Source organism: Schistocerca americana, unplaced genomic scaffold (genome assembly GCF_021461395.2).
Source record: "Schistocerca americana isolate TAMUIC-IGC-003095 unplaced genomic scaffold, iqSchAmer2.1 HiC_scaffold_282, whole genome shotgun sequence".
NCBI lineage: Eukaryota > Metazoa > Arthropoda > Insecta > Orthoptera > Acrididae > Schistocerca > Schistocerca americana.
In genome coordinates, this window is record NW_025725997.1 from 185,706 (window position 1) to 209,264 (window position 23,559).

Below are 23,559 nucleotides of genomic sequence, written 5' to 3' on the forward strand. Positions count from 1 at the left end.
AGCTTGACTTGTCTCGACTTTGCTCGACTGACGCTACGCTGACGCTTGCAGGCAGCGATATTTACCACGATCGACTCGACATGCAGCTGCGAGATGCACAGGAGCAACAAAGCACTCCACGGTGCGGCGACATACGAAATCCACTGCCCAGCTACGCGTCGGCAACTAACAAAACGCCGACCCTGCCAGGATTCGAACCTGGAATCTTCTGATCCGTAGTCAGACGCGTTATCCGTTGCGCCACAGGGCCAGTGGCAGCATTTCTTTCTACGAGACAAGTGCAATTCGCTAAGAAACGTGTTCTCCATGGCTGAGCAAGCTCCCAAGGAAGGTACCTTTCGTGCAGCTGCGTGGCCGCAGTGCGCCTGCAGAGCTTAGAGCTTGCCACGCATCTGCTCTCGCTGTTCGACAGGTAGCAGAAGGCAAGGCGCGCGTTTTCCCACGTTTTCTCGACGACGAGAGCCGGTTGATGTGCATGTAAGCGTAGCATATGAAACAAGAATAGCACGAAGCATTGGTAGTCAGGTGCCAAAGTCGCAGTATGGCATCAGGTGGCGATCGTATGTTTCTGTGGCCACCACTGGTTTGCAGCAAAGTGAATACCGCTAACTGAAAGCACTCTGTTGTAGCCCCAGTGGCGCAATTGGTTAGCGCACGGTACTTATAAGGCAGTAGCCGTGAGCAATGCCGGGGTTGTGAGTTCGAGCCTCACCTGGGGCATACTTTTATTTCTTAGCAGCTGTCTCTGACAGCAACAGGAGGCTAGGTTTGAGATGTATCAGCTATTTGAGTAACATAATTGTGCATTCGAGACGCTAGCTGCGTCTTCCTCGGTAGTATAGTGGTTAGTATCCCCGCCTGTCACGCGGGAGACCGGGGTTCGATTCCCCGCCGGGGAGGCACATCCGATTTTTAATTGCTGCTCTATCACTCGCTGAACTTAGTGTAGGTCGTTTGCGGCTACTAGCACCATATCTCTCGCACACAGGCACCTGTCTACAGCGCATCCTCGGTAGTATAGTGGTTAGTATCCCCGCCTGTCACGCGGGAGACCGGGGTTCGATTCCCCGCCGGGGAGATGCGATTTTTATCTCACAACCCTGTTCGAGTGTTGCGCGTATGTGGGTCGTAAGAGCATTAACTTTGCGATCGTGGAGTGTAGTTGGCGCAAAATCTTAAAAAATGCTACAACTTAGGAAGTGGTTCTCGCATTCTTCACATTTCAGAATTGCGGGGAATGCTGTTAACGCTGTATCAAAGCACCCCAGCCGACGCTGTGGGCGTAATAATCGAGCTCGGCACAGTCCGCAAAAGAAATAATTTTAGCAGAGCGTGGTTTCGATCCACGGACCTCTGGGTTATGGGCCCAGCACGCTTCCACTGCGCCACTCTGCTGCCTGGGGTAGCGCCGGCTCTTCGCCACGTGACGTGGGACACTTGGAAAGTGTTGTCTGCGTCGCTTTCACACGCCTGTATTTAATTGCGTATCATCTCCTACAGCTCTCAGCTTGACTTGTCTCGACTTTGCTCGACTGACGCTACGCTGACGCTTGCAGGCAGCGATATTTACCACGATCGACTCGACATGCAGCTGCGAGATGCACAGGAGCAACAAAGCACTCCACGGTGCGGCGACATACGAAATCCACTGCCCAGCTACGCGTCGGCAACTAACAAAACGCCGACCCTGCCAGGATTCGAACCTGGAATCTTCTGATCCGTAGTCAGACGCGTTATCCGTTGCGCCACAGGGCCAGTGGCAGCATTTCTTTCTACGAGACAAGTGCAATTCGCTAAGAAACGTGTTCTCCATGGCTGAGCAAGCTCCCAAGGAAGGTACCTTTCGTGCAGCTGCGTGGCCGCAGTGCGCCTGCAGAGCTTAGAGCTTGCCACGCATCTGCTCTCGCTGTTCGACAGGTAGCAGAAGGCAAGGCGCGCGTTTTCCCACGTTTTCTCGACGACGAGAGCCGGTTGATGTGCATGTAAGCGTAGCATATGAAACAAGAATAGCACGAAGCATTGGTAGTCAGGTGCCAAAGTCGCAGTATGGCATCAGGTGGCGATCGTATGTTTCTGTGGCCACCACTGGTTTGCAGCAAAGTGAATACCGCTAACTGAAAGCACTCTGTTGTAGCCCCAGTGGCGCAATTGGTTAGCGCACGGTACTTATAAGGCAGTAGCCGTGAGCAATGCCGGGGTTGTGAGTTCGAGCCTCACCTGGGGCATACTTTTATTTCTTAGCAGCTGTCTCTGACAGCAACAGGAGGCTAGGTTTGAGATGTATCAGCTATTTGAGTAACATAATTGTGCATTCGAGACGCTAGCTGCGTCTTCCTCGGTAGTATAGTGGTTAGTATCCCCGCCTGTCACGCGGGAGACCGGGGTTCGATTCCCCGCCGGGGAGGCACATCCGATTTTTAATTGCTGCTCTATCACTCGCTGAACTTAGTGTAGGTCGTTTGCGGCTACTAGCACCATATCTCTCGCACACAGGCACCTGTCTACAGCGCATCCTCGGTAGTATAGTGGTTAGTATCCCCGCCTGTCACGCGGGAGACCGGGGTTCGATTCCCCGCCGGGGAGATGCGATTTTTATCTCACAACCCTGTTCGAGTGTTGCGCGTATGTGGGTCGTAAGAGCATTAACTTTGCGATCGTGGAGTGTAGTTGGCGCAAAATCTTAAAAAATGCTACAACTTAGGAAGTGGTTCTCGCATTCTTCACATTTCAGAATTGCGGGGAATGCTGTTAACGCTGTATCAAAGCACCCCAGCCGACGCTGTGGGCGTAATAATCGAGCTCGGCACAGTCCGCAAAAGAAATAATTTTAGCAGAGCGTGGTTTCGATCCACGGACCTCTGGGTTATGGGCCCAGCACGCTTCCACTGCGCCACTCTGCTGCCTGGGGTAGCGCCGGCTCTTCGCCACGTGACGTGGGACACTTGGAAAGTGTTGTCTGCGTCGCTTTCACACGCCTGTATTTAATTGCGTATCATCTCCTACAGCTCTCAGCTTGACTTGTCTCGACTTTGCTCGACTGACGCTACGCTGACGCTTGCAGGCAGCGATATTTACCACGATCGACTCGACATGCAGCTGCGAGATGCACAGGAGCAACAAAGCACTCCACGGTGCGGCGACATACGAAATCCACTGCCCAGCTACGCGTCGGCAACTAACAAAACGCCGACCCTGCCAGGATTCGAACCTGGAATCTTCTGATCCGTAGTCAGACGCGTTATCCGTTGCGCCACAGGGCCAGTGGCAGCATTTCTTTCTACGAGACAAGTGCAATTCGCTAAGAAACGTGTTCTCCATGGCTGAGCAAGCTCCCAAGGAAGGTACCTTTCGTGCAGCTGCGTGGCCGCAGTGCGCCTGCAGAGCTTAGAGCTTGCCACGCATCTGCTCTCGCTGTTCGACAGGTAGCAGAAGGCAAGGCGCGCGTTTTCCCACGTTTTCTCGACGACGAGAGCCGGTTGATGTGCATGTAAGCGTAGCATATGAAACAAGAATAGCACGAAGCATTGGTAGTCAGGTGCCAAAGTCGCAGTATGGCATCAGGTGGCGATCGTATGTTTCTGTGGCCACCACTGGTTTGCAGCAAAGTGAATACCGCTAACTGAAAGCACTCTGTTGTAGCCCCAGTGGCGCAATTGGTTAGCGCACGGTACTTATAAGGCAGTAGCCGTGAGCAATGCCGGGGTTGTGAGTTCGAGCCTCACCTGGGGCATACTTTTATTTCTTAGCAGCTGTCTCTGACAGCAACAGGAGGCTAGGTTTGAGATGTATCAGCTATTTGAGTAACATAATTGTGCATTCGAGACGCTAGCTGCGTCTTCCTCGGTAGTATAGTGGTTAGTATCCCCGCCTGTCACGCGGGAGACCGGGGTTCGATTCCCCGCCGGGGAGGCACATCCGATTTTTAATTGCTGCTCTATCACTCGCTGAACTTAGTGTAGGTCGTTTGCGGCTACTAGCACCATATCTCTCGCACACAGGCACCTGTCTACAGCGCATCCTCGGTAGTATAGTGGTTAGTATCCCCGCCTGTCACGCGGGAGACCGGGGTTCGATTCCCCGCCGGGGAGATGCGATTTTTATCTCACAACCCTGTTCGAGTGTTGCGCGTATGTGGGTCGTAAGAGCATTAACTTTGCGATCGTGGAGTGTAGTTGGCGCAAAATCTTAAAAAATGCTACAACTTAGGAAGTGGTTCTCGCATTCTTCACATTTCAGAATTGCGGGGAATGCTGTTAACGCTGTATCAAAGCACCCCAGCCGACGCTGTGGGCGTAATAATCGAGCTCGGCACAGTCCGCAAAAGAAATAATTTTAGCAGAGCGTGGTTTCGATCCACGGACCTCTGGGTTATGGGCCCAGCACGCTTCCACTGCGCCACTCTGCTGCCTGGGGTAGCGCCGGCTCTTCGCCACGTGACGTGGGACACTTGGAAAGTGTTGTCTGCGTCGCTTTCACACGCCTGTATTTAATTGCGTATCATCTCCTACAGCTCTCAGCTTGACTTGTCTCGACTTTGCTCGACTGACGCTACGCTGACGCTTGCAGGCAGCGATATTTACCACGATCGACTCGACATGCAGCTGCGAGATGCACAGGAGCAACAAAGCACTCCACGGTGCGGCGACATACGAAATCCACTGCCCAGCTACGCGTCGGCAACTAACAAAACGCCGACCCTGCCAGGATTCGAACCTGGAATCTTCTGATCCGTAGTCAGACGCGTTATCCGTTGCGCCACAGGGCCAGTGGCAGCATTTCTTTCTACGAGACAAGTGCAATTCGCTAAGAAACGTGTTCTCCATGGCTGAGCAAGCTCCCAAGGAAGGTACCTTTCGTGCAGCTGCGTGGCCGCAGTGCGCCTGCAGAGCTTAGAGCTTGCCACGCATCTGCTCTCGCTGTTCGACAGGTAGCAGAAGGCAAGGCGCGCGTTTTCCCACGTTTTCTCGACGACGAGAGCCGGTTGATGTGCATGTAAGCGTAGCATATGAAACAAGAATAGCACGAAGCATTGGTAGTCAGGTGCCAAAGTCGCAGTATGGCATCAGGTGGCGATCGTATGTTTCTGTGGCCACCACTGGTTTGCAGCAAAGTGAATACCGCTAACTGAAAGCACTCTGTTGTAGCCCCAGTGGCGCAATTGGTTAGCGCACGGTACTTATAAGGCAGTAGCCGTGAGCAATGCCGGGGTTGTGAGTTCGAGCCTCACCTGGGGCATACTTTTATTTCTTAGCAGCTGTCTCTGACAGCAACAGGAGGCTAGGTTTGAGATGTATCAGCTATTTGAGTAACATAATTGTGCATTCGAGACGCTAGCTGCGTCTTCCTCGGTAGTATAGTGGTTAGTATCCCCGCCTGTCACGCGGGAGACCGGGGTTCGATTCCCCGCCGGGGAGGCACATCCGATTTTTAATTGCTGCTCTATCACTCGCTGAACTTAGTGTAGGTCGTTTGCGGCTACTAGCACCATATCTCTCGCACACAGGCACCTGTCTACAGCGCATCCTCGGTAGTATAGTGGTTAGTATCCCCGCCTGTCACGCGGGAGACCGGGGTTCGATTCCCCGCCGGGGAGATGCGATTTTTATCTCACAACCCTGTTCGAGTGTTGCGCGTATGTGGGTCGTAAGAGCATTAACTTTGCGATCGTGGAGTGTAGTTGGCGCAAAATCTTAAAAAATGCTACAACTTAGGAAGTGGTTCTCGCATTCTTCACATTTCAGAATTGCGGGGAATGCTGTTAACGCTGTATCAAAGCACCCCAGCCGACGCTGTGGGCGTAATAATCGAGCTCGGCACAGTCCGCAAAAGAAATAATTTTAGCAGAGCGTGGTTTCGATCCACGGACCTCTGGGTTATGGGCCCAGCACGCTTCCACTGCGCCACTCTGCTGCCTGGGGTAGCGCCGGCTCTTCGCCACGTGACGTGGGACACTTGGAAAGTGTTGTCTGCGTCGCTTTCACACGCCTGTATTTAATTGCGTATCATCTCCTACAGCTCTCAGCTTGACTTGTCTCGACTTTGCTCGACTGACGCTACGCTGACGCTTGCAGGCAGCGATATTTACCACGATCGACTCGACATGCAGCTGCGAGATGCACAGGAGCAACAAAGCACTCCACGGTGCGGCGACATACGAAATCCACTGCCCAGCTACGCGTCGGCAACTAACAAAACGCCGACCCTGCCAGGATTCGAACCTGGAATCTTCTGATCCGTAGTCAGACGCGTTATCCGTTGCGCCACAGGGCCATTGGCAGCATTTCTTTCTACGAGACAAGTGCAATTCGCTAAGAAACGTGTTCTCCATGGCTGAGCAAGCTCCCAAGGAAGGTACCTTTCGTGCAGCTGCGTGGCCGCAGTGCGCCTGCAGAGCTTAGAGCTTGCCACGCATCTGCTCTCGCTGTTCGACAGGTAGCAGAAGGCAAGGCGCGCGTTTTCCCACGTTTTCTCGACGACGAGAGCCGGTTGATGTGCATGTAAGCGTAGCATATGAAACAAGAATAGCACGAAGCATTGGTAGTCAGGTGCCAAAGTCGCAGTATGGCATCAGGTGGCGATCGTATGTTTCTGTGGCCACCACTGGTTTGCAGCAAAGTGAATACCGCTAACTGAAAGCACTCTGTTGTAGCCCCAGTGGCGCAATTGGTTAGCGCACGGTACTTATAAGGCAGTAGCCGTGAGCAATGCCGGGGTTGTGAGATCGAGCCTCACCTGGGGCATACTTTTATTTCTTAGCAGCTGTCTCTGACAGCAACAGGAGGCTAGGTTTGAGATGTATCAGCTATTTGAGTAACATAATTGTGCATTCGAGACGCTAGCTGCGTCTTCCTCGGTAGTATAGTGGTTAGTATCCCCGCCTGTCACGCGGGAGACCGGGGTTCGATTCCCCGCCGGGGAGGCACATCCGATTTTTAATTGCTGCTCTATCACTCGCTGAACTTAGTGTAGGTCGTTTGCGGCTACTAGCACCATATCTCTCGCACACAGGCACCTGTCTACAGCGCATCCTCGGTAGTATAGTGGTTAGTATCCCCGCCTGTCACGCGGGAGACCGGGGTTCGATTCCCCGCCGGGGAGATGCGATTTTTATCTCACAACCCTGTTCGAGTGTTGCGCGTATGTGGGTCGTAAGAGCATTAACTTTGCGATCGTGGAGTGTAGTTGGCGCAAAATCTTAAAAAATGCTACAACTTAGGAAGTGGTTCTCGCATTCTTCACATTTCAGAATTGCGGGGAATGCTGTTAACGCTGTATCAAAGCACCCCAGCCGACGCTGTGGGCGTAATAATCGAGCTCGGCACAGTCCGCAAAAGAAATAATTTTAGCAGAGCGTGGTTTCGATCCACGGACCTCTGGGTTATGGGCCCAGCACGCTTCCACTGCGCCACTCTGCTGCCTGGGGTAGCGCCGGCTCTTCGCCACGTGACGTGGGACACTTGGAAAGTGTTGTCTGCGTCGCTTTCACACGCCTGTATTTAATTGCGTATCATCTCCTACAGCTCTCAGCTTGACTTGTCTCGACTTTGCTCGACTGACGCTACGCTGACGCTTGCAGGCAGCGATATTTACCACGATCGACTCGACATGCAGCTGCGAGATGCACAGGAGCAACAAAGCACTCCACGGTGCGGCGACATACGAAATCCACTGCCCAGCTACGCGTCGGCAACTAACAAAACGCCGACCCTGCCAGGATTCGAACCTGGAATCTTCTGATCCGTAGTCAGACGCGTTATCCGTTGCGCCACAGGGCCAGTGGCAGCATTTCTTTCTACGAGACAAGTGCAATTCGCTAAGAAACGTGTTCTCCATGGCTGAGCAAGCTCCCAAGGAAGGTACCTTTCGTGCAGCTGCGTGGCCGCAGTGCGCCTGCAGAGCTTAGAGCTTGCCACGCATCTGCTCTCGCTGTTCGACAGGTAGCAGAAGGCAAGGCGCGCGTTTTCCCACGTTTTCTCGACGACGAGAGCCGGTTGATGTGCATGTAAGCGTAGCATATGAAACAAGAATAGCACGAAGCATTGGTAGTCAGGTGCCAAAGTCGCAGTATGGCATCAGGTGGCGATCGTATGTTTCTGTGGCCACCACTGGTTTGCAGCAAAGTGAATACCGCTAACTGAAAGCACTCTGTTGTAGCCCCAGTGGCGCAATTGGTTAGCGCACGGTACTTATAAGGCAGTAGCCGTGAGCAATGCCGGGGTTGTGAGTTCGAGCCTCACCTGGGGCATACTTTTATTTCTTAGCAGCTGTCTCTGACAGCAACAGGAGGCTAGGTTTGAGATGTATCAGCTATTTGAGTAACATAATTGTGCATTCGAGACGCTAGCTGCGTCTTCCTCGGTAGTATAGTGGTTAGTATCCCCGCCTGTCACGCGGGAGACCGGGGTTCGATTCCCCGCCGGGGAGGCACATCCGATTTTTAATTGCTGCTCTATCACTCGCTGAACTTAGTGTAGGTCGTTTGCGGCTACTAGCACCATATCTCTCGCACACAGGCACCTGTCTACAGCGCATCCTCGGTAGTATAGTGGTTAGTATCCCCGCCTGTCACGCGGGAGACCGGGGTTCGATTCCCCGCCGGGGAGATGCGATTTTTATCTCACAACCCTGTTCGAGTGTTGCGCGTATGTGGGTCGTAAGAGCATTAACTTTGCGATCGTGGAGTGTAGTTGGCGCAAAATCTTAAAAAATGCTACAACTTAGGAAGTGGTTCTCGCATTCTTCACATTTCAGAATTGCGGGGAATGCTGTTAACGCTGTATCAAAGCACCCCAGCCGACGCTGTGGGCGTAATAATCGAGCTCGGCACAGTCCGCAAAAGAAATAATTTTAGCAGAGCGTGGTTTCGATCCACGGACCTCTGGGTTATGGGCCCAGCACGCTTCCACTGCGCCACTCTGCTGCCTGGGGTAGCGCCGGCTCTTCGCCACGTGACGTGGGACACTTGGAAAGTGTTGTCTGCGTCGCTTTCACACGCCTGTATTTAATTGCGTATCATCTCCTACAGCTCTCAGCTTGACTTGTCTCGACTTTGCTCGACTGACGCTACGCTGACGCTTGCAGGCAGCGATATTTACCACGATCGACTCGACATGCAGCTGCGAGATGCACAGGAGCAACAAAGCACTCCACGGTGCGGCGACATACGAAATCCACTGCCCAGCTACGCGTCGGCAACTAACAAAACGCCGACCCTGCCAGGATTCGAACCTGGAATCTTCTGATCCGTAGTCAGACGCGTTATCCGTTGCGCCACAGGGCCAGTGGCAGCATTTCTTTCTACGAGACAAGTGCAATTCGCTAAGAAACGTGTTCTCCATGGCTGAGCAAGCTCCCAAGGAAGGTACCTTTCGTGCAGCTGCGTGGCCGCAGTGCGCCTGCAGAGCTTAGAGCTTGCCACGCATCTGCTCTCGCTGTTCGACAGGTAGCAGAAGGCAAGGCGCGCGTTTTCCCACGTTTTCTCGACGACGAGAGCCGGTTGATGTGCATGTAAGCGTAGCATATGAAACAAGAATAGCACGAAGCATTGGTAGTCAGGTGCCAAAGTCGCAGTATGGCATCAGGTGGCGATCGTATGTTTCTGTGGCCACCACTGGTTTGCAGCAAAGTGAATACCGCTAACTGAAAGCACTCTGTTGTAGCCCCAGTGGCGCAATTGGTTAGCGCACGGTACTTATAAGGCAGTAGCCGTGAGCAATGCCGGGGTTGTGAGTTCGAGCCTCACCTGGGGCATACTTTTATTTCTTAGCAGCTGTCTCTGACAGCAACAGGAGGCTAGGTTTGAGATGTATCAGCTATTTGAGTAACATAATTGTGCATTCGAGACGCTAGCTGCGTCTTCCTCGGTAGTATAGTGGTTAGTATCCCCGCCTGTCACGCGGGAGACCGGGGTTCGATTCCCCGCCGGGGAGGCACATCCGATTTTTAATTGCTGCTCTATCACTCGCTGAACTTAGTGTAGGTCGTTTGCGGCTACTAGCACCATATCTCTCGCACACAGGCACCTGTCTACAGCGCATCCTCGGTAGTATAGTGGTTAGTATCCCCGCCTGTCACGCGGGAGACCGGGGTTCGATTCCCCGCCGGGGAGATGCGATTTTTATCTCACAACCCTGTTCGAGTGTTGCGCGTATGTGGGTCGTAAGAGCATTAACTTTGCGATCGTGGAGTGTAGTTGGCGCAAAATCTTAAAAAATGCTACAACTTAGGAAGTGGTTCTCGCATTCTTCACATTTCAGAATTGCGGGGAATGCTGTTAACGCTGTATCAAAGCACCCCAGCCGACGCTGTGGGCGTAATAATCGAGCTCGGCACAGTCCGCAAAAGAAATAATTTTAGCAGAGCGTGGTTTCGATCCACGGACCTCTGGGTTATGGGCCCAGCACGCTTCCACTGCGCCACTCTGCTGCCTGGGGTAGCGCCGGCTCTTCGCCACGTGACGTGGGACACTTGGAAAGTGTTGTCTGCGTCGCTTTCACACGCCTGTATTTAATTGCGTATCATCTCCTACAGCTCTCAGCTTGACTTGTCTCGACTTTGCTCGACTGACGCTACGCTGACGCTTGCAGGCAGCGATATTTACCACGATCGACTCGACATGCAGCTGCGAGATGCACAGGAGCAACAAAGCACTCCACGGTGCGGCGACATACGAAATCCACTGCCCAGCTACGCGTCGGCAACTAACAAAACGCCGACCCTGCCAGGATTCGAACCTGGAATCTTCTGATCCGTAGTCAGACGCGTTATCCGTTGCGCCACAGGGCCAGTGGCAGCATTTCTTTCTACGAGACAAGTGCAATTCGCTAAGAAACGTGTTCTCCATGGCTGAGCAAGCTCCCAAGGAAGGTACCTTTCGTGCAGCTGCGTGGCCGCAGTGCGCCTGCAGAGCTTAGAGCTTGCCACGCATCTGCTCTCGCTGTTCGACAGGTAGCAGAAGGCAAGGCGCGCGTTTTCCCACGTTTTCTCGACGACGAGAGCCGGTTGATGTGCATGTAAGCGTAGCATATGAAACAAGAATAGCACGAAGCATTGGTAGTCAGGTGCCAAAGTCGCAGTATGGCATCAGGTGGCGATCGTATGTTTCTGTGGCCACCACTGGTTTGCAGCAAAGTGAATACCGCTAACTGAAAGCACTCTGTTGTAGCCCCAGTGGCGCAATTGGTTAGCGCACGGTACTTATAAGGCAGTAGCCGTGAGCAATGCCGGGGTTGTGAGTTCGAGCCTCACCTGGGGCATACTTTTATTTCTTAGCAGCTGTCTCTGACAGCAACAGGAGGCTAGGTTTGAGATGTATCAGCTATTTGAGTAACATAATTGTGCATTCGAGACGCTAGCTGCGTCTTCCTCGGTAGTATAGTGGTTAGTATCCCCGCCTGTCACGCGGGAGACCGGGGTTCGATTCCCCGCCGGGGAGGCACATCCGATTTTTAATTGCTGCTCTATCACTCGCTGAACTTAGTGTAGGTCGTTTGCGGCTACTAGCACCATATCTCTCGCACACAGGCACCTGTCTACAGCGCATCCTCGGTAGTATAGTGGTTAGTATCCCCGCCTGTCACGCGGGAGACCGGGGTTCGATTCCCCGCCGGGGAGATGCGATTTTTATCTCACAACCCTGTTCGAGTGTTGCGCGTATGTGGGTCGTAAGAGCATTAACTTTGCGATCGTGGAGTGTAGTTGGCGCAAAATCTTAAAAAATGCTACAACTTAGGAAGTGGTTCTCGCATTCTTCACATTTCAGAATTGCGGGGAATGCTGTTAACGCTGTATCAAAGCACCCCAGCCGACGCTGTGGGCGTAATAATCGAGCTCGGCACAGTCCGCAAAAGAAATAATTTTAGCAGAGCGTGGTTTCGATCCACGGACCTCTGGGTTATGGGCCCAGCACGCTTCCACTGCGCCACTCTGCTGCCTGGGGTAGCGCCGGCTCTTCGCCACGTGACGTGGGACACTTGGAAAGTGTTGTCTGCGTCGCTTTCACACGCCTGTATTTAATTGCGTATCATCTCCTACAGCTCTCAGCTTGACTTGTCTCGACTTTGCTCGACTGACGCTACGCTGACGCTTGCAGGCAGCGATATTTACCACGATCGACTCGACATGCAGCTGCGAGATGCACAGGAGCAACAAAGCACTCCACGGTGCGGCGACATACGAAATCCACTGCCCAGCTACGCGTCGGCAACTAACAAAACGCCGACCCTGCCAGGATTCGAACCTGGAATCTTCTGATCCGTAGTCAGACGCGTTATCCGTTGCGCCACAGGGCCAGTGGCAGCATTTCTTTCTACGAGACAAGTGCAATTCGCTAAGAAACGTGTTCTCCATGGCTGAGCAAGCTCCCAAGGAAGGTACCTTTCGTGCAGCTGCGTGGCCGCAGTGCGCCTGCAGAGCTTAGAGCTTGCCACGCATCTGCTCTCGCTGTTCGACAGGTAGCAGAAGGCAAGGCGCGCGTTTTCCCACGTTTTCTCGACGACGAGAGCCGGTTGATGTGCATGTAAGCGTAGCATATGAAACAAGAATAGCACGAAGCATTGGTAGTCAGGTGCCAAAGTCGCAGTATGGCATCAGGTGGCGATCGTATGTTTCTGTGGCCACCACTGGTTTGCAGCAAAGTGAATACCGCTAACTGAAAGCACTCTGTTGTAGCCCCAGTGGCGCAATTGGTTAGCGCACGGTACTTATAAGGCAGTAGCCGTGAGCAATGCCGGGGTTGTGAGTTCGAGCCTCACCTGGGGCATACTTTTATTTCTTAGCAGCTGTCTCTGACAGCAACAGGAGGCTAGGTTTGAGATGTATCAGCTATTTGAGTAACATAATTGTGCATTCGAGACGCTAGCTGCGTCTTCCTCGGTAGTATAGTGGTTAGTATCCCCGCCTGTCACGCGGGAGACCGGGGTTCGATTCCCCGCCGGGGAGGCACATCCGATTTTTAATTGCTGCTCTATCACTCGCTGAACTTAGTGTAGGTCGTTTGCGGCTACTAGCACCATATCTCTCGCACACAGGCACCTGTCTACAGCGCATCCTCGGTAGTATAGTGGTTAGTATCCCCGCCTGTCACGCGGGAGACCGGGGTTCGATTCCCCGCCGGGGAGATGCGATTTTTATCTCACAACCCTGTTCGAGTGTTGCGCGTATGTGGGTCGTAAGAGCATTAACTTTGCGATCGTGGAGTGTAGTTGGCGCAAAATCTTAAAAAATGCTACAACTTAGGAAGTGGTTCTCGCATTCTTCACATTTCAGAATTGCGGGGAATGCTGTTAACGCTGTATCAAAGCACCCCAGCCGACGCTGTGGGCGTAATAATCGAGCTCGGCACAGTCCGCAAAAGAAATAATTTTAGCAGAGCGTGGTTTCGATCCACGGACCTCTGGGTTATGGGCCCAGCACGCTTCCACTGCGCCACTCTGCTGCCTGGGGTAGCGCCGGCTCTTCGCCACGTGACGTGGGACACTTGGAAAGTGTTGTCTGCGTCGCTTTCACACGCCTGTATTTAATTGCGTATCATCTCCTACAGCTCTCAGCTTGACTTGTCTCGACTTTGCTCGACTGACGCTACGCTGACGCTTGCAGGCAGCGATATTTACCACGATCGACTCGACATGCAGCTGCGAGATGCACAGGAGCAACAAAGCACTCCACGGTGCGGCGACATACGAAATCCACTGCCCAGCTACGCGTCGGCAACTAACAAAACGCCGACCCTGCCAGGATTCGAACCTGGAATCTTCTGATCCGTAGTCAGACGCGTTATCCGTTGCGCCACAGGGCCAGTGGCAGCATTTCTTTCTACGAGACAAGTGCAATTCGCTAAGAAACGTGTTCTCCATGGCTGAGCAAGCTCCCAAGGAAGGTACCTTTCGTGCAGCTGCGTGGCCGCAGTGCGCCTGCAGAGCTTAGAGCTTGCCACGCATCTGCTCTCGCTGTTCGACAGGTAGCAGAAGGCAAGGCGCGCGTTTTCCCACGTTTTCTCGACGACGAGAGCCGGTTGATGTGCATGTAAGCGTAGCATATGAAACAAGAATAGCACGAAGCATTGGTAGTCAGGTGCCAAAGTCGCAGTATGGCATCAGGTGGCGATCGTATGTTTCTGTGGCCACCACTGGTTTGCAGCAAAGTGAATACCGCTAACTGAAAGCACTCTGTTGTAGCCCCAGTGGCGCAATTGGTTAGCGCACGGTACTTATAAGGCAGTAGCCGTGAGCAATGCCGGGGTTGTGAGTTCGAGCCTCACCTGGGGCATACTTTTATTTCTTAGCAGCTGTCTCTGACAGCAACAGGAGGCTAGGTTTGAGATGTATCAGCTATTTGAGTAACATAATTGTGCATTCGAGACGCTAGCTGCGTCTTCCTCGGTAGTATAGTGGTTAGTATCCCCGCCTGTCACGCGGGAGACCGGGGTTCGATTCCCCGCCGGGGAGGCACATCCGATTTTTAATTGCTGCTCTATCACTCGCTGAACTTAGTGTAGGTCGTTTGCGGCTACTAGCACCATATCTCTCGCACACAGGCACCTGTCTACAGCGCATCCTCGGTAGTATAGTGGTTAGTATCCCCGCCTGTCACGCGGGAGACCGGGGTTCGATTCCCCGCCGGGGAGATGCGATTTTTATCTCACAACCCTGTTCGAGTGTTGCGCGTATGTGGGTCGTAAGAGCATTAACTTTGCGATCGTGGAGTGTAGTTGGCGCAAAATCTTAAAAAATGCTACAACTTAGGAAGTGGTTCTCGCATTCTTCACATTTCAGAATTGCGGGGAATGCTGTTAACGCTGTATCAAAGCACCCCAGCCGACGCTGTGGGCGTAATAATCGAGCTCGGCACAGTCCGCAAAAGAAATAATTTTAGCAGAGCGTGGTTTCGATCCACGGACCTCTGGGTTATGGGCCCAGCACGCTTCCACTGCGCCACTCTGCTGCCTGGGGTAGCGCCGGCTCTTCGCCACGTGACGTGGGACACTTGGAAAGTGTTGTCTGCGTCGCTTTCACACGCCTGTATTTAATTGCGTATCATCTCCTACAGCTCTCAGCTTGACTTGTCTCGACTTTGCTCGACTGACGCTACGCTGACGCTTGCAGGCAGCGATATTTACCACGATCGACTCGACATGCAGCTGCGAGATGCACAGGAGCAACAAAGCACTCCACGGTGCGGCGACATACGAAATCCACTGCCCAGCTACGCGTCGGCAACTAACAAAACGCCGACCCTGCCAGGATTCGAACCTGGAATCTTCTGATCCGTAGTCAGACGCGTTATCCGTTGCGCCACAGGGCCAGTGGCAGCATTTCTTTCTACGAGACAAGTGCAATTCGCTAAGAAACGTGTTCTCCATGGCTGAGCAAGCTCCCAAGGAAGGTACCTTTCGTGCAGCTGCGTGGCCGCAGTGCGCCTGCAGAGCTTAGAGCTTGCCACGCATCTGCTCTCGCTGTTCGACAGGTAGCAGAAGGCAAGGCGCGCGTTTTCCCACGTTTTCTCGACGACGAGAGCCGGTTGATGTGCATGTAAGCGTAGCATATGAAACAAGAATAGCACGAAGCATTGGTAGTCAGGTGCCAAAGTCGCAGTATGGCATCAGGTGGCGATCGTATGTTTCTGTGGCCACCACTGGTTTGCAGCAAAGTGAATACCGCTAACTGAAAGCACTCTGTTGTAGCCCCAGTGGCGCAATTGGTTAGCGCACGGTACTTATAAGGCAGTAGCCGTGAGCAATGCCGGGGTTGTGAGTTCGAGCCTCACCTGGGGCATACTTTTATTTCTTAGCAGCTGTCTCTGACAGCAACAGGAGGCTAGGTTTGAGATGTATCAGCTATTTGAGTAACATAATTGTGCATTCGAGACGCTAGCTGCGTCTTCCTCGGTAGTATAGTGGTTAGTATCCCCGCCTGTCACGCGGGAGACCGGGGTTCGATTCCCCGCCGGGGAGGCACATCCGATTTTTAATTGCTGCTCTATCACTCGCTGAACTTAGTGTAGGTCGTTTGCGGCTACTAGCACCATATCTCTCGCACACAGGCACCTGTCTACAGCGCATCCTCGGTAGTATAGTGGTTAGTATCCCCGCCTGTCACGCGGGAGACCGGGGTTCGATTCCCCGCCGGGGAGATGCGATTTTTATCTCACAACCCTGTTCGAGTGTTGCGCGTATGTGGGTCGTAAGAGCATTAACTTTGCGATCGTGGAGTGTAGTTGGCGCAAAATCTTAAAAAATGCTACAACTTAGGAAGTGGTTCTCGCATTCTTCACATTTCAGAATTGCGGGGAATGCTGTTAACGCTGTATCAAAGCACCCCAGCCGACGCTGTGGGCGTAATAATCGAGCTCGGCACAGTCCGCAAAAGAAATAATTTTAGCAGAGCGTGGTTTCGATCCACGGACCTCTGGGTTATGGGCCCAGCACGCTTCCACTGCGCCACTCTGCTGCCTGGGGTAGCGCCGGCTCTTCGCCACGTGACGTGGGACACTTGGAAAGTGTTGTCTGCGTCGCTTTCACACGCCTGTATTTAATTGCGTATCATCTCCTACAGCTCTCAGCTTGACTTGTCTCGACTTTGCTCGACTGACGCTACGCTGACGCTTGCAGGCAGCGATATTTACCACGATCGACTCGACATGCAGCTGCGAGATGCACAGGAGCAACAAAGCACTCCACGGTGCGGCGACATACGAAATCCACTGCCCAGCTACGCGTCGGCAACTAACAAAACGCCGACCCTGCCAGGATTCGAACCTGGAATCTTCTGATCCGTAGTCAGACGCGTTATCCGTTGCGCCACAGGGCCAGTGGCAGCATTTCTTTCTACGAGACAAGTGCAATTCGCTAAGAAACGTGTTCTCCATGGCTGAGCAAGCTCCCAAGGAAGGTACCTTTCGTGCAGCTGCGTGGCCGCAGTGCGCCTGCAGAGCTTAGAGCTTGCCACGCATCTGCTCTCGCTGTTCGACAGGTAGCAGAAGGCAAGGCGCGCGTTTTCCCACGTTTTCTCGACGACGAGAGCCGGTTGATGTGCATGTAAGCGTAGCATATGAAACAAGAATAGCACGAAGCATTGGTAGTCAGGTGCCAAAGTCGCAGTATGGCATCAGGTGGCGATCGTATGTTTCTGTGGCCACCACTGGTTTGCAGCAAAGTGAATACCGCTAACTGAAAGCACTCTGTTGTAGCCCCAGTGGCGCAATTGGTTAGCGCACGGTACTTATAAGGCAGTAGCCGTGAGCAATGCCGGGGTTGTGAGTTCGAGCCTCACCTGGGGCATACTTTTATTTCTTAGCAGCTGTCTCTGACAGCAACAGGAGGCTAGGTTTGAGATGTATCAGCTATTTGAGTAACATAATTGTGCATTCGAGACGCTAGCTGCGTCTTCCTCGGTAGTATAGTGGTTAGTATCCCCGCCTGTCACGCGGGAGACCGGGGTTCGATTCCCCGCCGGGGAGGCACATCCGATTTTTAATTGCTGCTCTATCACTCGCTGAACTTAGTGTAGGTCGTTTGCGGCTACTAGCACCATATCTCTCGCACACAGGCACCTGTCTACAGCGCATCCTCGGTAGTATAGTGGTTAGTATCCCCGCCTGTCACGCGGGAGACCGGGGTTCGATTCCCCGCCGGGGAGATGCGATTTTTATCTCACAACCCTGTTCGAGTGTTGCGCGTATGTGGGTCGTAAGAGCATTAACTTTGCGATCGTGGAGTGTAGTTGGCGCAAAATCTTAAAAAATGCTACAACTTAGGAAGTGGTTCTCGCATTCTTCACATTTCAGAATTGCGGGGAATGCTGTTAACGCTGTATCAAAGCACCCCAGCCGACGCTGTGGGCGTAATAATCGAGCTCGGCACAGTCCGCAAAAGAAATAATTTTAGCAGAGCGTGGTTTCGATCCACGGACCTCTGGGTTATGGGCCCAGCACGCTTCCACTGCGCCACTCTGCTGCCTGGGGTAGCGCCGGCTCTTCGCCACGTGACGTGGGACACTTGGAAAGTGTTGTCTGCGTCGCTTTCACACGCCTGTATTTAATTGCGTATCATCTCCTACAGCTCTCAGCTTGACTTGTCTCGACTTTGCTCGACTGACGCTACGCTGACGCTTGCAGGCAGCGATATTTACCACGATCGACTCGACATGCAGCTGCGAGATGCACAGGAGCAACAAAGCACTCCACGGTGCGGCGACATACGAAATCCACTGCCCAGCTACGCGTCGGCAACTAACAAAACGCCGACCCTGCCAGGATTCGAACCTGGAATCTTCTGATCCGTAGTCAGACGCGTTATCCGTTGCGCCACAGGGCCAGTGGCAGCATTTCTTTCTACGAGACAAGTGCAATTCGCTAAGAAACGTGTTCTCCATGGCTGAGCAAGCTCCCAAGGAAGGTACCTTTCGTGCAGCTGCGTGGCCGCAGTGCGCCTGCAGAGCTTAGAGCTTGCCACGCATCTGCTCTCGCTGTTCGACAGGTAGCAGAAGGCAAGGCGCGCGTTTTCCCACGTTTTCTCGACGACGAGAGCCGGTTGATGTGCATGTAAGCGTAGCATATGAAACAAGAATAGCACGAAGCATTGGTAGTCAGGTGCCAAAGTCGCAGTATGGCATCAGGTGGCGATCGTATGTTTCTGTGGCCACCACTGGTTTGCAGCAAAGTGAATACCGCTAACTGAAAGCACTCTGTTGTAGCCCCAGTGGCGCAATTGGTTAGCGCACGGTACTTATAAGGCAGTAGCCGTGAGCAATGCCGGGGTTGTGAGTTCGAGCCTCACCTGGGGCATACTTTTATTTCTTAGCAGCTGTCTCTGACAGCAACAGGAGGCTAGGTTTGAGATGTATCAGCTATTTGAGTAACATAATTGTGCATTCGAGACGCTAGCTGCGTCTTCCTCGGTAGTATAGTGGTTAGTATCCCCGCCTGTCACGCGGGAGACCGGGGTTCGATTCCCCGCCGGGGAGGCACATCCGATTTTTAATTGCTGCTCTATCACTCGCTGAACTTAGTGTAGGTCGTTTGCGGCTACTAGCACCATATCTCTCGCACACAGGCACCTGTCTACAGCGCATCCTCGGTAGTATAGTGGTTAGTATCCCCGCCTGTCACGCGGGAGACCGGGGTTCGATTCCCCGCCGGGGAGATGCGATTTTTATCTCACAACCCTGTTCGAGTGTTGCGCGTATGTGGGTCGTAAGAGCATTAACTTTGCGATCGTGGAGTGTAGTTGGCGCAAAATCTTAAAAAATGCTACAACTTAGGAAGTGGTTCTCGCATTCTTCACATTTCAGAATTGCGGGGAATGCTGTTAACGCTGTATCAAAGCACCCCAGCCGACGCTGTGGGCGTAATAATCGAGCTCGGCACAGTCCGCAAAAGAAATAATTTTAGCAGAGCGTGGTTTCGATCCACGGACCTCTGGGTTATGGGCCCAGCACGCTTCCACTGCGCCACTCTGCTGCCTGGGGTAGCGCCGGCTCTTCGCCACGTGACGTGGGACACTTGGAAAGTGTTGTCTGCGTCGCTTTCACACGCCTGTATTTAATTGCGTATCATCTCCTACAGCTCTCAGCTTGACTTGTCTCGACTTTGCTCGACTGACGCTACGCTGACGCTTGCAGGCAGCGATATTTACCACGATCGACTCGACATGCAGCTGCGAGATGCACAGGAGCAACAAAGCACTCCACGGTGCGGCGACATACGAAATCCACTGCCCAGCTACGCGTCGGCAACTAACAAAACGCCGACCCTGCCAGGATTCGAACCTGGAATCTTCTGATCCGTAGTCAGACGCGTTATCCGTTGCGCCACAGGGCCAGTGGCAGCATTTCTTTCTACGAGACAAGTGCAATTCGCTAAGAAACGTGTTCTCCATGGCTGAGCAAGCTCCCAAGGAAGGTACCTTTCGTGCAGCTGCGTGGCCGCAGTGCGCCTGCAGAGCTTAGAGCTTGCCACGCATCTGCTCTCGCTGTTCGACAGGTAGCAGAAGGCAAGGCGCGCGTTTTCCCACGTTTTCTCGACGACGAGAGCCGGTTGATGTGCATGTAAGCGTAGCATATGAAACAAGAATAGCACGAAGCATTGGTAGTCAGGTGCCAAAGTCGCAGTATGGCATCAGGTGGCGATCGTATGTTTCTGTGGCCACCACTGGTTTGCAGCAAAGTGAATACCGCTAACTGAAAGCACTCTGTTGTAGCCCCAGTGGCGCAATTGGTTAGCGCACGGTACTTATAAGGCAGTAGCCGTGAGCAATGCCGGGGTTGTGAGTTCGAGCCTCACCTGGGGCATACTTTTATTTCTTAGCAGCTGTCTCTGACAGCAACAGGAGGCTAGGTTTGAGATGTATCAGCTATTTGAGTAACATAATTGTGCATTCGAGACGCTAGCTGCGTCTTCCTCGGTAGTATAGTGGTTAGTATCCCCGCCTGTCACGCGGGAGACCGGGGTTCGATTCCCCGCCGGGGAGGCACATCCGATTTTTAATTGCTGCTCTATCACTCGCTGAACTTAGTGTAGGTCGTTTGCGGCTACTAGCACCATATCTCTCGCACACAGGCACCTGTCTACAGCGCATCCTCGGTAGTATAGTGGTTAGTATCCCCGCCTGTCACGCGGGAGACCGGGGTTCGATTCCCCGCCGGGGAGATGCGATTTTTATCTCACAACCCTGTTCGAGTGTTGCGCGTATGTGGGTCGTAAGAGCATTAACTTTGCGATCGTGGAGTGTAGTTGGCGCAAAATCTTAAAAAATGCTACAACTTAGGAAGTGGTTCTCGCATTCTTCACATTTCAGAATTGCGGGGAATGCTGTTAACGCTGTATCAAAGCACCCCAGCCGACGCTGTGGGCGTAATAATCGAGCTCGGCACAGTCCGCAAAAGAAATAATTTTAGCAGAGCGTGGTTTCGATCCACGGACCTCTGGGTTATGGGCCCAGCACGCTTCCACTGCGCCACTCTGCTGCCTGGGGTAGCGCCGGCTCTTCGCCACGTGACGTGGGACACTTGGAAAGTGTTGTCTGCGTCGCTTTCACACGCCTGTATTTAATTGCGTATCATCTCCTACAGCTCTCAGCTTGACTTGTCTCGACTTTGCTCGACTGACGCTACGCTGACGCTTGCAGGCAGCGATATTTACCACGATCGACTCGACATGCAGCTGCGAGATGCACAGGAGCAACAAAGCACTCCACGGTGCGGCGACATACGAAATCCACTGCCCAGCTACGCGTCGGCAACTAACAAAACGCCGACCCTGCCAGGATTCGAACCTGGAATCTTCTGATCCGTAGTCAGACGCGTTATCCGTTGCGCCACAGGGCCAGTGGCAGCATTTCTTTCTACGAGACAAGTGCAATTCGCTAAGAAACGTGTTCTCCATGGCTGAGCAAGCTCCCAAGGAAGGTACCTTTCGTGCAGCTGCGTGGCCGCAGTGCGCCTGCAGAGCTTAGAGCTTGCCACGCATCTGCTCTCGCTGTTCGACAGGTAGCAGAAGGCAAGGCGCGCGTTTTCCCACGTTTTCTCGACGACGAGAGCCGGTTGATGTGCATGTAAGCGTAGCATATGAAACAAGAATAGCACGAAGCATTGGTAGTCAGGTGCCAAAGTCGCAGTATGGCATCAGGTGGCGATCGTATGTTTCTGTGGCCACCACTGGTTTGCAGCAAAGTGAATACCGCTAACTGAAAGCACTCTGTTGTAGCCCCAGTGGCGCAATTGGTTAGCGCACGGTACTTATAAGGCAGTAGCCGTGAGCAATGCCGGGGTTGTGAGTTCGAGCCTCACCTGGGGCATACTTTTATTTCTTAGCAGCTGTCTCTGACAGCAACAGGAGGCTAGGTTTGAGATGTATCAGCTATTTGAGTAACATAATTGTGCATTCGAGACGCTAGCTGCGTCTTCCTCGGTAGTATAGTGGTTAGTATCCCCGCCTGTCACGCGGGAGACCGGGGTTCGATTCCCCGCCGGGGAGGCACATCCGATTTTTAATTGCTGCTCTATCACTCGCTGAACTTAGTGTAGGTCGTTTGCGGCTACTAGCACCATATCTCTCGCACACAGGCACCTGTCTACAGCGCATCCTCGGTAGTATAGTGGTTAGTATCCCCGCCTGTCACGCGGGAGACCGGGGTTCGATTCCCCGCCGGGGAGATGCGATTTTTATCTCACAACCCTGTTCGAGTGTTGCGCGTATGTGGGTCGTAAGAGCATTAACTTTGCGATCGTGGAGTGTAGTTGGCGCAAAATCTTAAAAAATGCTACAACTTAGGAAGTGGTTCTCGCATTCTTCACATTTCAGAATTGCGGGGAATGCTGTTAACGCTGTATCAAAGCACCCCAGCCGACGCTGTGGGCGTAATAATCGAGCTCGGCACAGTCCGCAAAAGAAATAATTTTAGCAGAGCGTGGTTTCGATCCACGGACCTCTGGGTTATGGGCCCAGCACGCTTCCACTGCGCCACTCTGCTGCCTGGGGTAGCGCCGGCTCTTCGCCACGTGACGTGGGACACTTGGAAAGTGTTGTCTGCGTCGCTTTCACACGCCTGTATTTAATTGCGTATCATCTCCTACAGCTCTCAGCTTGACTTGTCTCGACTTTGCTCGACTGACGCTACGCTGACGCTTGCAGGCAGCGATATTTACCACGATCGACTCGACATGCAGCTGCGAGATGCACAGGAGCAACAAAGCACTCCACGGTGCGGCGACATACGAAATCCACTGCCCAGCTACGCGTCGGCAACTAACAAAACGCCGACCCTGCCAGGATTCGAACCTGGAATCTTCTGATCCGTAGTCAGACGCGTTATCCGTTGCGCCACAGGGCCAGTGGCAGCATTTCTTTCTACGAGACAAGTGCAATTCGCTAAGAAACGTGTTCTCCATGGCTGAGCAAGCTCCCAAGGAAGGTACCTTTCGTGCAGCTGCGTGGCCGCAGTGCGCCTGCAGAGCTTAGAGCTTGCCACGCATCTGCTCTCGCTGTTCGACAGGTAGCAGAAGGCAAGGCGCGCGTTTTCCCACGTTTTCTCGACGACGAGAGCCGGTTGATGTGCATGTAAGCGTAGCATATGAAACAAGAATAGCACGAAGCATTGGTAGTCAGGTGCCAAAGTCGCAGTATGGCATCAGGTGGCGATCGTATGTTTCTGTGGCCACCACTGGTTTGCAGCAAAGTGAATACCGCTAACTGAAAGCACTCTGTTGTAGCCCCAGTGGCGCAATTGGTTAGCGCACGGTACTTATAAGGCAGTAGCCGTGAGCAATGCCGGGGTTGTGGGATCGAGCCTCACCTGGGGCATACTTTTATTTCTTAGCAGCTGTCTCTGACAGCAACAGGAGGCTAGGTTTGAGATGTATCAGCTATTTGAGTAACATAATTGTGCATTCGAGACGCTAGCTGCGTCTTCCTCGGTAGTATAGTGGTTAGTATCCCCGCCTGTCACGCGGGAGACCGGGGTTCGATTCCCCGCCGGGGAGGCACATCCGATTTTTAATTGCTGCTCTATCACTCGCTGAACTTAGTGTAGGTCGTTTGCGGCTACTAGCACCATATCTCTCGCAC

General features: G+C 53.1%; 78 non-coding genes across 78 annotated transcripts; 47 read left to right on the plus strand and 31 right to left on the minus strand.

Moving 5' to 3' along the window:
- Positions 1 to 177: 177 nt before the first annotated feature.
- Positions 178 to 250, minus strand: Trnar-acg. The gene has a single exon. It is a non-coding gene; the product is annotated as a tRNA-Arg (tRNA).
- A 378-nt stretch (positions 251 to 628) lies between these two features.
- Positions 629 to 720, plus strand: Trnai-uau. The gene is given in 2 exon segments: positions 629 to 666; positions 685 to 720. It is a non-coding gene; the product is annotated as a tRNA-Ile (tRNA).
- Positions 721 to 827: 107 nt separating this feature from the next.
- Trnad-guc lies at positions 828 to 899 on the plus strand. The gene has a single exon. It is a non-coding gene; the product is annotated as a tRNA-Asp (tRNA).
- Positions 900 to 1,006: 107 nt separating this feature from the next.
- Trnad-guc lies at positions 1,007 to 1,078 on the plus strand. Its single transcript has one exon. It is a non-coding gene; the product is annotated as a tRNA-Asp (tRNA).
- A 245-nt stretch (positions 1,079 to 1,323) lies between these two features.
- Trnam-cau lies at positions 1,324 to 1,395 on the minus strand. Its single transcript has one exon. It is a non-coding gene; the product is annotated as a tRNA-Met (tRNA).
- A 287-nt stretch (positions 1,396 to 1,682) lies between these two features.
- Positions 1,683 to 1,755, minus strand: Trnar-acg. Its single transcript has one exon. It is a non-coding gene; the product is annotated as a tRNA-Arg (tRNA).
- Positions 1,756 to 2,133: 378 nt separating this feature from the next.
- Trnai-uau lies at positions 2,134 to 2,225 on the plus strand. The gene is given in 2 exon segments: positions 2,134 to 2,171; positions 2,190 to 2,225. It is a non-coding gene; the product is annotated as a tRNA-Ile (tRNA).
- A 107-nt stretch (positions 2,226 to 2,332) lies between these two features.
- Positions 2,333 to 2,404, plus strand: Trnad-guc. The gene has a single exon. It is a non-coding gene; the product is annotated as a tRNA-Asp (tRNA).
- Positions 2,405 to 2,511: 107 nt separating this feature from the next.
- On the plus strand, positions 2,512 to 2,583 carry Trnad-guc. The gene has a single exon. It is a non-coding gene; the product is annotated as a tRNA-Asp (tRNA).
- Positions 2,584 to 2,828: 245 nt separating this feature from the next.
- On the minus strand, positions 2,829 to 2,900 carry Trnam-cau. Its single transcript has one exon. It is a non-coding gene; the product is annotated as a tRNA-Met (tRNA).
- A 287-nt stretch (positions 2,901 to 3,187) lies between these two features.
- Positions 3,188 to 3,260, minus strand: Trnar-acg. Its single transcript has one exon. It is a non-coding gene; the product is annotated as a tRNA-Arg (tRNA).
- Positions 3,261 to 3,638: 378 nt separating this feature from the next.
- On the plus strand, positions 3,639 to 3,730 carry Trnai-uau. The gene is given in 2 exon segments: positions 3,639 to 3,676; positions 3,695 to 3,730. It is a non-coding gene; the product is annotated as a tRNA-Ile (tRNA).
- Positions 3,731 to 3,837: 107 nt separating this feature from the next.
- Trnad-guc lies at positions 3,838 to 3,909 on the plus strand. The gene has a single exon. It is a non-coding gene; the product is annotated as a tRNA-Asp (tRNA).
- A 107-nt stretch (positions 3,910 to 4,016) lies between these two features.
- On the plus strand, positions 4,017 to 4,088 carry Trnad-guc. Its single transcript has one exon. It is a non-coding gene; the product is annotated as a tRNA-Asp (tRNA).
- Positions 4,089 to 4,333: 245 nt separating this feature from the next.
- Trnam-cau lies at positions 4,334 to 4,405 on the minus strand. Its single transcript has one exon. It is a non-coding gene; the product is annotated as a tRNA-Met (tRNA).
- A 287-nt stretch (positions 4,406 to 4,692) lies between these two features.
- On the minus strand, positions 4,693 to 4,765 carry Trnar-acg. Its single transcript has one exon. It is a non-coding gene; the product is annotated as a tRNA-Arg (tRNA).
- Positions 4,766 to 5,143: 378 nt separating this feature from the next.
- Positions 5,144 to 5,235, plus strand: Trnai-uau. Its single transcript is given in 2 exon segments — positions 5,144 to 5,181; positions 5,200 to 5,235. It is a non-coding gene; the product is annotated as a tRNA-Ile (tRNA).
- A 107-nt stretch (positions 5,236 to 5,342) lies between these two features.
- On the plus strand, positions 5,343 to 5,414 carry Trnad-guc. Its single transcript has one exon. It is a non-coding gene; the product is annotated as a tRNA-Asp (tRNA).
- Positions 5,415 to 5,521: 107 nt separating this feature from the next.
- Trnad-guc lies at positions 5,522 to 5,593 on the plus strand. The gene has a single exon. It is a non-coding gene; the product is annotated as a tRNA-Asp (tRNA).
- A 245-nt stretch (positions 5,594 to 5,838) lies between these two features.
- On the minus strand, positions 5,839 to 5,910 carry Trnam-cau. The gene has a single exon. It is a non-coding gene; the product is annotated as a tRNA-Met (tRNA).
- Positions 5,911 to 6,197: 287 nt separating this feature from the next.
- Trnar-acg lies at positions 6,198 to 6,270 on the minus strand. Its single transcript has one exon. It is a non-coding gene; the product is annotated as a tRNA-Arg (tRNA).
- A 378-nt stretch (positions 6,271 to 6,648) lies between these two features.
- Trnai-uau lies at positions 6,649 to 6,740 on the plus strand. The gene is given in 2 exon segments: positions 6,649 to 6,686; positions 6,705 to 6,740. It is a non-coding gene; the product is annotated as a tRNA-Ile (tRNA).
- Positions 6,741 to 6,847: 107 nt separating this feature from the next.
- Positions 6,848 to 6,919, plus strand: Trnad-guc. The gene has a single exon. It is a non-coding gene; the product is annotated as a tRNA-Asp (tRNA).
- A 107-nt stretch (positions 6,920 to 7,026) lies between these two features.
- Trnad-guc lies at positions 7,027 to 7,098 on the plus strand. Its single transcript has one exon. It is a non-coding gene; the product is annotated as a tRNA-Asp (tRNA).
- A 245-nt stretch (positions 7,099 to 7,343) lies between these two features.
- On the minus strand, positions 7,344 to 7,415 carry Trnam-cau. The gene has a single exon. It is a non-coding gene; the product is annotated as a tRNA-Met (tRNA).
- Positions 7,416 to 7,702: 287 nt separating this feature from the next.
- On the minus strand, positions 7,703 to 7,775 carry Trnar-acg. Its single transcript has one exon. It is a non-coding gene; the product is annotated as a tRNA-Arg (tRNA).
- A 378-nt stretch (positions 7,776 to 8,153) lies between these two features.
- On the plus strand, positions 8,154 to 8,245 carry Trnai-uau. Its single transcript is given in 2 exon segments — positions 8,154 to 8,191; positions 8,210 to 8,245. It is a non-coding gene; the product is annotated as a tRNA-Ile (tRNA).
- A 107-nt stretch (positions 8,246 to 8,352) lies between these two features.
- Positions 8,353 to 8,424, plus strand: Trnad-guc. Its single transcript has one exon. It is a non-coding gene; the product is annotated as a tRNA-Asp (tRNA).
- Positions 8,425 to 8,531: 107 nt separating this feature from the next.
- Positions 8,532 to 8,603, plus strand: Trnad-guc. Its single transcript has one exon. It is a non-coding gene; the product is annotated as a tRNA-Asp (tRNA).
- Positions 8,604 to 8,848: 245 nt separating this feature from the next.
- On the minus strand, positions 8,849 to 8,920 carry Trnam-cau. Its single transcript has one exon. It is a non-coding gene; the product is annotated as a tRNA-Met (tRNA).
- Positions 8,921 to 9,207: 287 nt separating this feature from the next.
- Trnar-acg lies at positions 9,208 to 9,280 on the minus strand. Its single transcript has one exon. It is a non-coding gene; the product is annotated as a tRNA-Arg (tRNA).
- Positions 9,281 to 9,658: 378 nt separating this feature from the next.
- Trnai-uau lies at positions 9,659 to 9,750 on the plus strand. Its single transcript is given in 2 exon segments — positions 9,659 to 9,696; positions 9,715 to 9,750. It is a non-coding gene; the product is annotated as a tRNA-Ile (tRNA).
- A 107-nt stretch (positions 9,751 to 9,857) lies between these two features.
- Positions 9,858 to 9,929, plus strand: Trnad-guc. The gene has a single exon. It is a non-coding gene; the product is annotated as a tRNA-Asp (tRNA).
- A 107-nt stretch (positions 9,930 to 10,036) lies between these two features.
- On the plus strand, positions 10,037 to 10,108 carry Trnad-guc. The gene has a single exon. It is a non-coding gene; the product is annotated as a tRNA-Asp (tRNA).
- A 245-nt stretch (positions 10,109 to 10,353) lies between these two features.
- On the minus strand, positions 10,354 to 10,425 carry Trnam-cau. Its single transcript has one exon. It is a non-coding gene; the product is annotated as a tRNA-Met (tRNA).
- Positions 10,426 to 10,712: 287 nt separating this feature from the next.
- Trnar-acg lies at positions 10,713 to 10,785 on the minus strand. The gene has a single exon. It is a non-coding gene; the product is annotated as a tRNA-Arg (tRNA).
- A 378-nt stretch (positions 10,786 to 11,163) lies between these two features.
- On the plus strand, positions 11,164 to 11,255 carry Trnai-uau. Its single transcript is given in 2 exon segments — positions 11,164 to 11,201; positions 11,220 to 11,255. It is a non-coding gene; the product is annotated as a tRNA-Ile (tRNA).
- A 107-nt stretch (positions 11,256 to 11,362) lies between these two features.
- On the plus strand, positions 11,363 to 11,434 carry Trnad-guc. Its single transcript has one exon. It is a non-coding gene; the product is annotated as a tRNA-Asp (tRNA).
- Positions 11,435 to 11,541: 107 nt separating this feature from the next.
- Positions 11,542 to 11,613, plus strand: Trnad-guc. Its single transcript has one exon. It is a non-coding gene; the product is annotated as a tRNA-Asp (tRNA).
- Positions 11,614 to 11,858: 245 nt separating this feature from the next.
- On the minus strand, positions 11,859 to 11,930 carry Trnam-cau. Its single transcript has one exon. It is a non-coding gene; the product is annotated as a tRNA-Met (tRNA).
- Positions 11,931 to 12,217: 287 nt separating this feature from the next.
- On the minus strand, positions 12,218 to 12,290 carry Trnar-acg. Its single transcript has one exon. It is a non-coding gene; the product is annotated as a tRNA-Arg (tRNA).
- A 378-nt stretch (positions 12,291 to 12,668) lies between these two features.
- Positions 12,669 to 12,760, plus strand: Trnai-uau. Its single transcript is given in 2 exon segments — positions 12,669 to 12,706; positions 12,725 to 12,760. It is a non-coding gene; the product is annotated as a tRNA-Ile (tRNA).
- Positions 12,761 to 12,867: 107 nt separating this feature from the next.
- On the plus strand, positions 12,868 to 12,939 carry Trnad-guc. Its single transcript has one exon. It is a non-coding gene; the product is annotated as a tRNA-Asp (tRNA).
- Positions 12,940 to 13,046: 107 nt separating this feature from the next.
- On the plus strand, positions 13,047 to 13,118 carry Trnad-guc. The gene has a single exon. It is a non-coding gene; the product is annotated as a tRNA-Asp (tRNA).
- A 245-nt stretch (positions 13,119 to 13,363) lies between these two features.
- On the minus strand, positions 13,364 to 13,435 carry Trnam-cau. The gene has a single exon. It is a non-coding gene; the product is annotated as a tRNA-Met (tRNA).
- A 287-nt stretch (positions 13,436 to 13,722) lies between these two features.
- Trnar-acg lies at positions 13,723 to 13,795 on the minus strand. The gene has a single exon. It is a non-coding gene; the product is annotated as a tRNA-Arg (tRNA).
- Positions 13,796 to 14,173: 378 nt separating this feature from the next.
- Positions 14,174 to 14,265, plus strand: Trnai-uau. The gene is given in 2 exon segments: positions 14,174 to 14,211; positions 14,230 to 14,265. It is a non-coding gene; the product is annotated as a tRNA-Ile (tRNA).
- A 107-nt stretch (positions 14,266 to 14,372) lies between these two features.
- On the plus strand, positions 14,373 to 14,444 carry Trnad-guc. The gene has a single exon. It is a non-coding gene; the product is annotated as a tRNA-Asp (tRNA).
- A 107-nt stretch (positions 14,445 to 14,551) lies between these two features.
- Trnad-guc lies at positions 14,552 to 14,623 on the plus strand. Its single transcript has one exon. It is a non-coding gene; the product is annotated as a tRNA-Asp (tRNA).
- Positions 14,624 to 14,868: 245 nt separating this feature from the next.
- On the minus strand, positions 14,869 to 14,940 carry Trnam-cau. The gene has a single exon. It is a non-coding gene; the product is annotated as a tRNA-Met (tRNA).
- Positions 14,941 to 15,227: 287 nt separating this feature from the next.
- Trnar-acg lies at positions 15,228 to 15,300 on the minus strand. The gene has a single exon. It is a non-coding gene; the product is annotated as a tRNA-Arg (tRNA).
- A 378-nt stretch (positions 15,301 to 15,678) lies between these two features.
- Positions 15,679 to 15,770, plus strand: Trnai-uau. Its single transcript is given in 2 exon segments — positions 15,679 to 15,716; positions 15,735 to 15,770. It is a non-coding gene; the product is annotated as a tRNA-Ile (tRNA).
- Positions 15,771 to 15,877: 107 nt separating this feature from the next.
- Trnad-guc lies at positions 15,878 to 15,949 on the plus strand. Its single transcript has one exon. It is a non-coding gene; the product is annotated as a tRNA-Asp (tRNA).
- Positions 15,950 to 16,056: 107 nt separating this feature from the next.
- Trnad-guc lies at positions 16,057 to 16,128 on the plus strand. The gene has a single exon. It is a non-coding gene; the product is annotated as a tRNA-Asp (tRNA).
- A 245-nt stretch (positions 16,129 to 16,373) lies between these two features.
- Positions 16,374 to 16,445, minus strand: Trnam-cau. Its single transcript has one exon. It is a non-coding gene; the product is annotated as a tRNA-Met (tRNA).
- A 287-nt stretch (positions 16,446 to 16,732) lies between these two features.
- Positions 16,733 to 16,805, minus strand: Trnar-acg. The gene has a single exon. It is a non-coding gene; the product is annotated as a tRNA-Arg (tRNA).
- A 378-nt stretch (positions 16,806 to 17,183) lies between these two features.
- On the plus strand, positions 17,184 to 17,275 carry Trnai-uau. Its single transcript is given in 2 exon segments — positions 17,184 to 17,221; positions 17,240 to 17,275. It is a non-coding gene; the product is annotated as a tRNA-Ile (tRNA).
- A 107-nt stretch (positions 17,276 to 17,382) lies between these two features.
- Trnad-guc lies at positions 17,383 to 17,454 on the plus strand. The gene has a single exon. It is a non-coding gene; the product is annotated as a tRNA-Asp (tRNA).
- A 107-nt stretch (positions 17,455 to 17,561) lies between these two features.
- On the plus strand, positions 17,562 to 17,633 carry Trnad-guc. Its single transcript has one exon. It is a non-coding gene; the product is annotated as a tRNA-Asp (tRNA).
- Positions 17,634 to 17,878: 245 nt separating this feature from the next.
- Positions 17,879 to 17,950, minus strand: Trnam-cau. Its single transcript has one exon. It is a non-coding gene; the product is annotated as a tRNA-Met (tRNA).
- Positions 17,951 to 18,237: 287 nt separating this feature from the next.
- Positions 18,238 to 18,310, minus strand: Trnar-acg. Its single transcript has one exon. It is a non-coding gene; the product is annotated as a tRNA-Arg (tRNA).
- Positions 18,311 to 18,688: 378 nt separating this feature from the next.
- Trnai-uau lies at positions 18,689 to 18,780 on the plus strand. The gene is given in 2 exon segments: positions 18,689 to 18,726; positions 18,745 to 18,780. It is a non-coding gene; the product is annotated as a tRNA-Ile (tRNA).
- A 107-nt stretch (positions 18,781 to 18,887) lies between these two features.
- Positions 18,888 to 18,959, plus strand: Trnad-guc. Its single transcript has one exon. It is a non-coding gene; the product is annotated as a tRNA-Asp (tRNA).
- A 107-nt stretch (positions 18,960 to 19,066) lies between these two features.
- Trnad-guc lies at positions 19,067 to 19,138 on the plus strand. The gene has a single exon. It is a non-coding gene; the product is annotated as a tRNA-Asp (tRNA).
- A 245-nt stretch (positions 19,139 to 19,383) lies between these two features.
- Trnam-cau lies at positions 19,384 to 19,455 on the minus strand. The gene has a single exon. It is a non-coding gene; the product is annotated as a tRNA-Met (tRNA).
- A 287-nt stretch (positions 19,456 to 19,742) lies between these two features.
- Positions 19,743 to 19,815, minus strand: Trnar-acg. The gene has a single exon. It is a non-coding gene; the product is annotated as a tRNA-Arg (tRNA).
- Positions 19,816 to 20,193: 378 nt separating this feature from the next.
- Trnai-uau lies at positions 20,194 to 20,285 on the plus strand. The gene is given in 2 exon segments: positions 20,194 to 20,231; positions 20,250 to 20,285. It is a non-coding gene; the product is annotated as a tRNA-Ile (tRNA).
- A 107-nt stretch (positions 20,286 to 20,392) lies between these two features.
- Trnad-guc lies at positions 20,393 to 20,464 on the plus strand. Its single transcript has one exon. It is a non-coding gene; the product is annotated as a tRNA-Asp (tRNA).
- Positions 20,465 to 20,571: 107 nt separating this feature from the next.
- On the plus strand, positions 20,572 to 20,643 carry Trnad-guc. The gene has a single exon. It is a non-coding gene; the product is annotated as a tRNA-Asp (tRNA).
- A 245-nt stretch (positions 20,644 to 20,888) lies between these two features.
- Positions 20,889 to 20,960, minus strand: Trnam-cau. Its single transcript has one exon. It is a non-coding gene; the product is annotated as a tRNA-Met (tRNA).
- A 287-nt stretch (positions 20,961 to 21,247) lies between these two features.
- On the minus strand, positions 21,248 to 21,320 carry Trnar-acg. The gene has a single exon. It is a non-coding gene; the product is annotated as a tRNA-Arg (tRNA).
- Positions 21,321 to 21,698: 378 nt separating this feature from the next.
- Positions 21,699 to 21,790, plus strand: Trnai-uau. The gene is given in 2 exon segments: positions 21,699 to 21,736; positions 21,755 to 21,790. It is a non-coding gene; the product is annotated as a tRNA-Ile (tRNA).
- Positions 21,791 to 21,897: 107 nt separating this feature from the next.
- Positions 21,898 to 21,969, plus strand: Trnad-guc. The gene has a single exon. It is a non-coding gene; the product is annotated as a tRNA-Asp (tRNA).
- Positions 21,970 to 22,076: 107 nt separating this feature from the next.
- On the plus strand, positions 22,077 to 22,148 carry Trnad-guc. The gene has a single exon. It is a non-coding gene; the product is annotated as a tRNA-Asp (tRNA).
- A 245-nt stretch (positions 22,149 to 22,393) lies between these two features.
- Positions 22,394 to 22,465, minus strand: Trnam-cau. The gene has a single exon. It is a non-coding gene; the product is annotated as a tRNA-Met (tRNA).
- Positions 22,466 to 22,752: 287 nt separating this feature from the next.
- Trnar-acg lies at positions 22,753 to 22,825 on the minus strand. Its single transcript has one exon. It is a non-coding gene; the product is annotated as a tRNA-Arg (tRNA).
- A 378-nt stretch (positions 22,826 to 23,203) lies between these two features.
- Positions 23,204 to 23,295, plus strand: Trnai-uau. Its single transcript is given in 2 exon segments — positions 23,204 to 23,241; positions 23,260 to 23,295. It is a non-coding gene; the product is annotated as a tRNA-Ile (tRNA).
- Positions 23,296 to 23,402: 107 nt separating this feature from the next.
- Trnad-guc lies at positions 23,403 to 23,474 on the plus strand. The gene has a single exon. It is a non-coding gene; the product is annotated as a tRNA-Asp (tRNA).
- Positions 23,475 to 23,559: the final 85 nt, after the last annotated feature.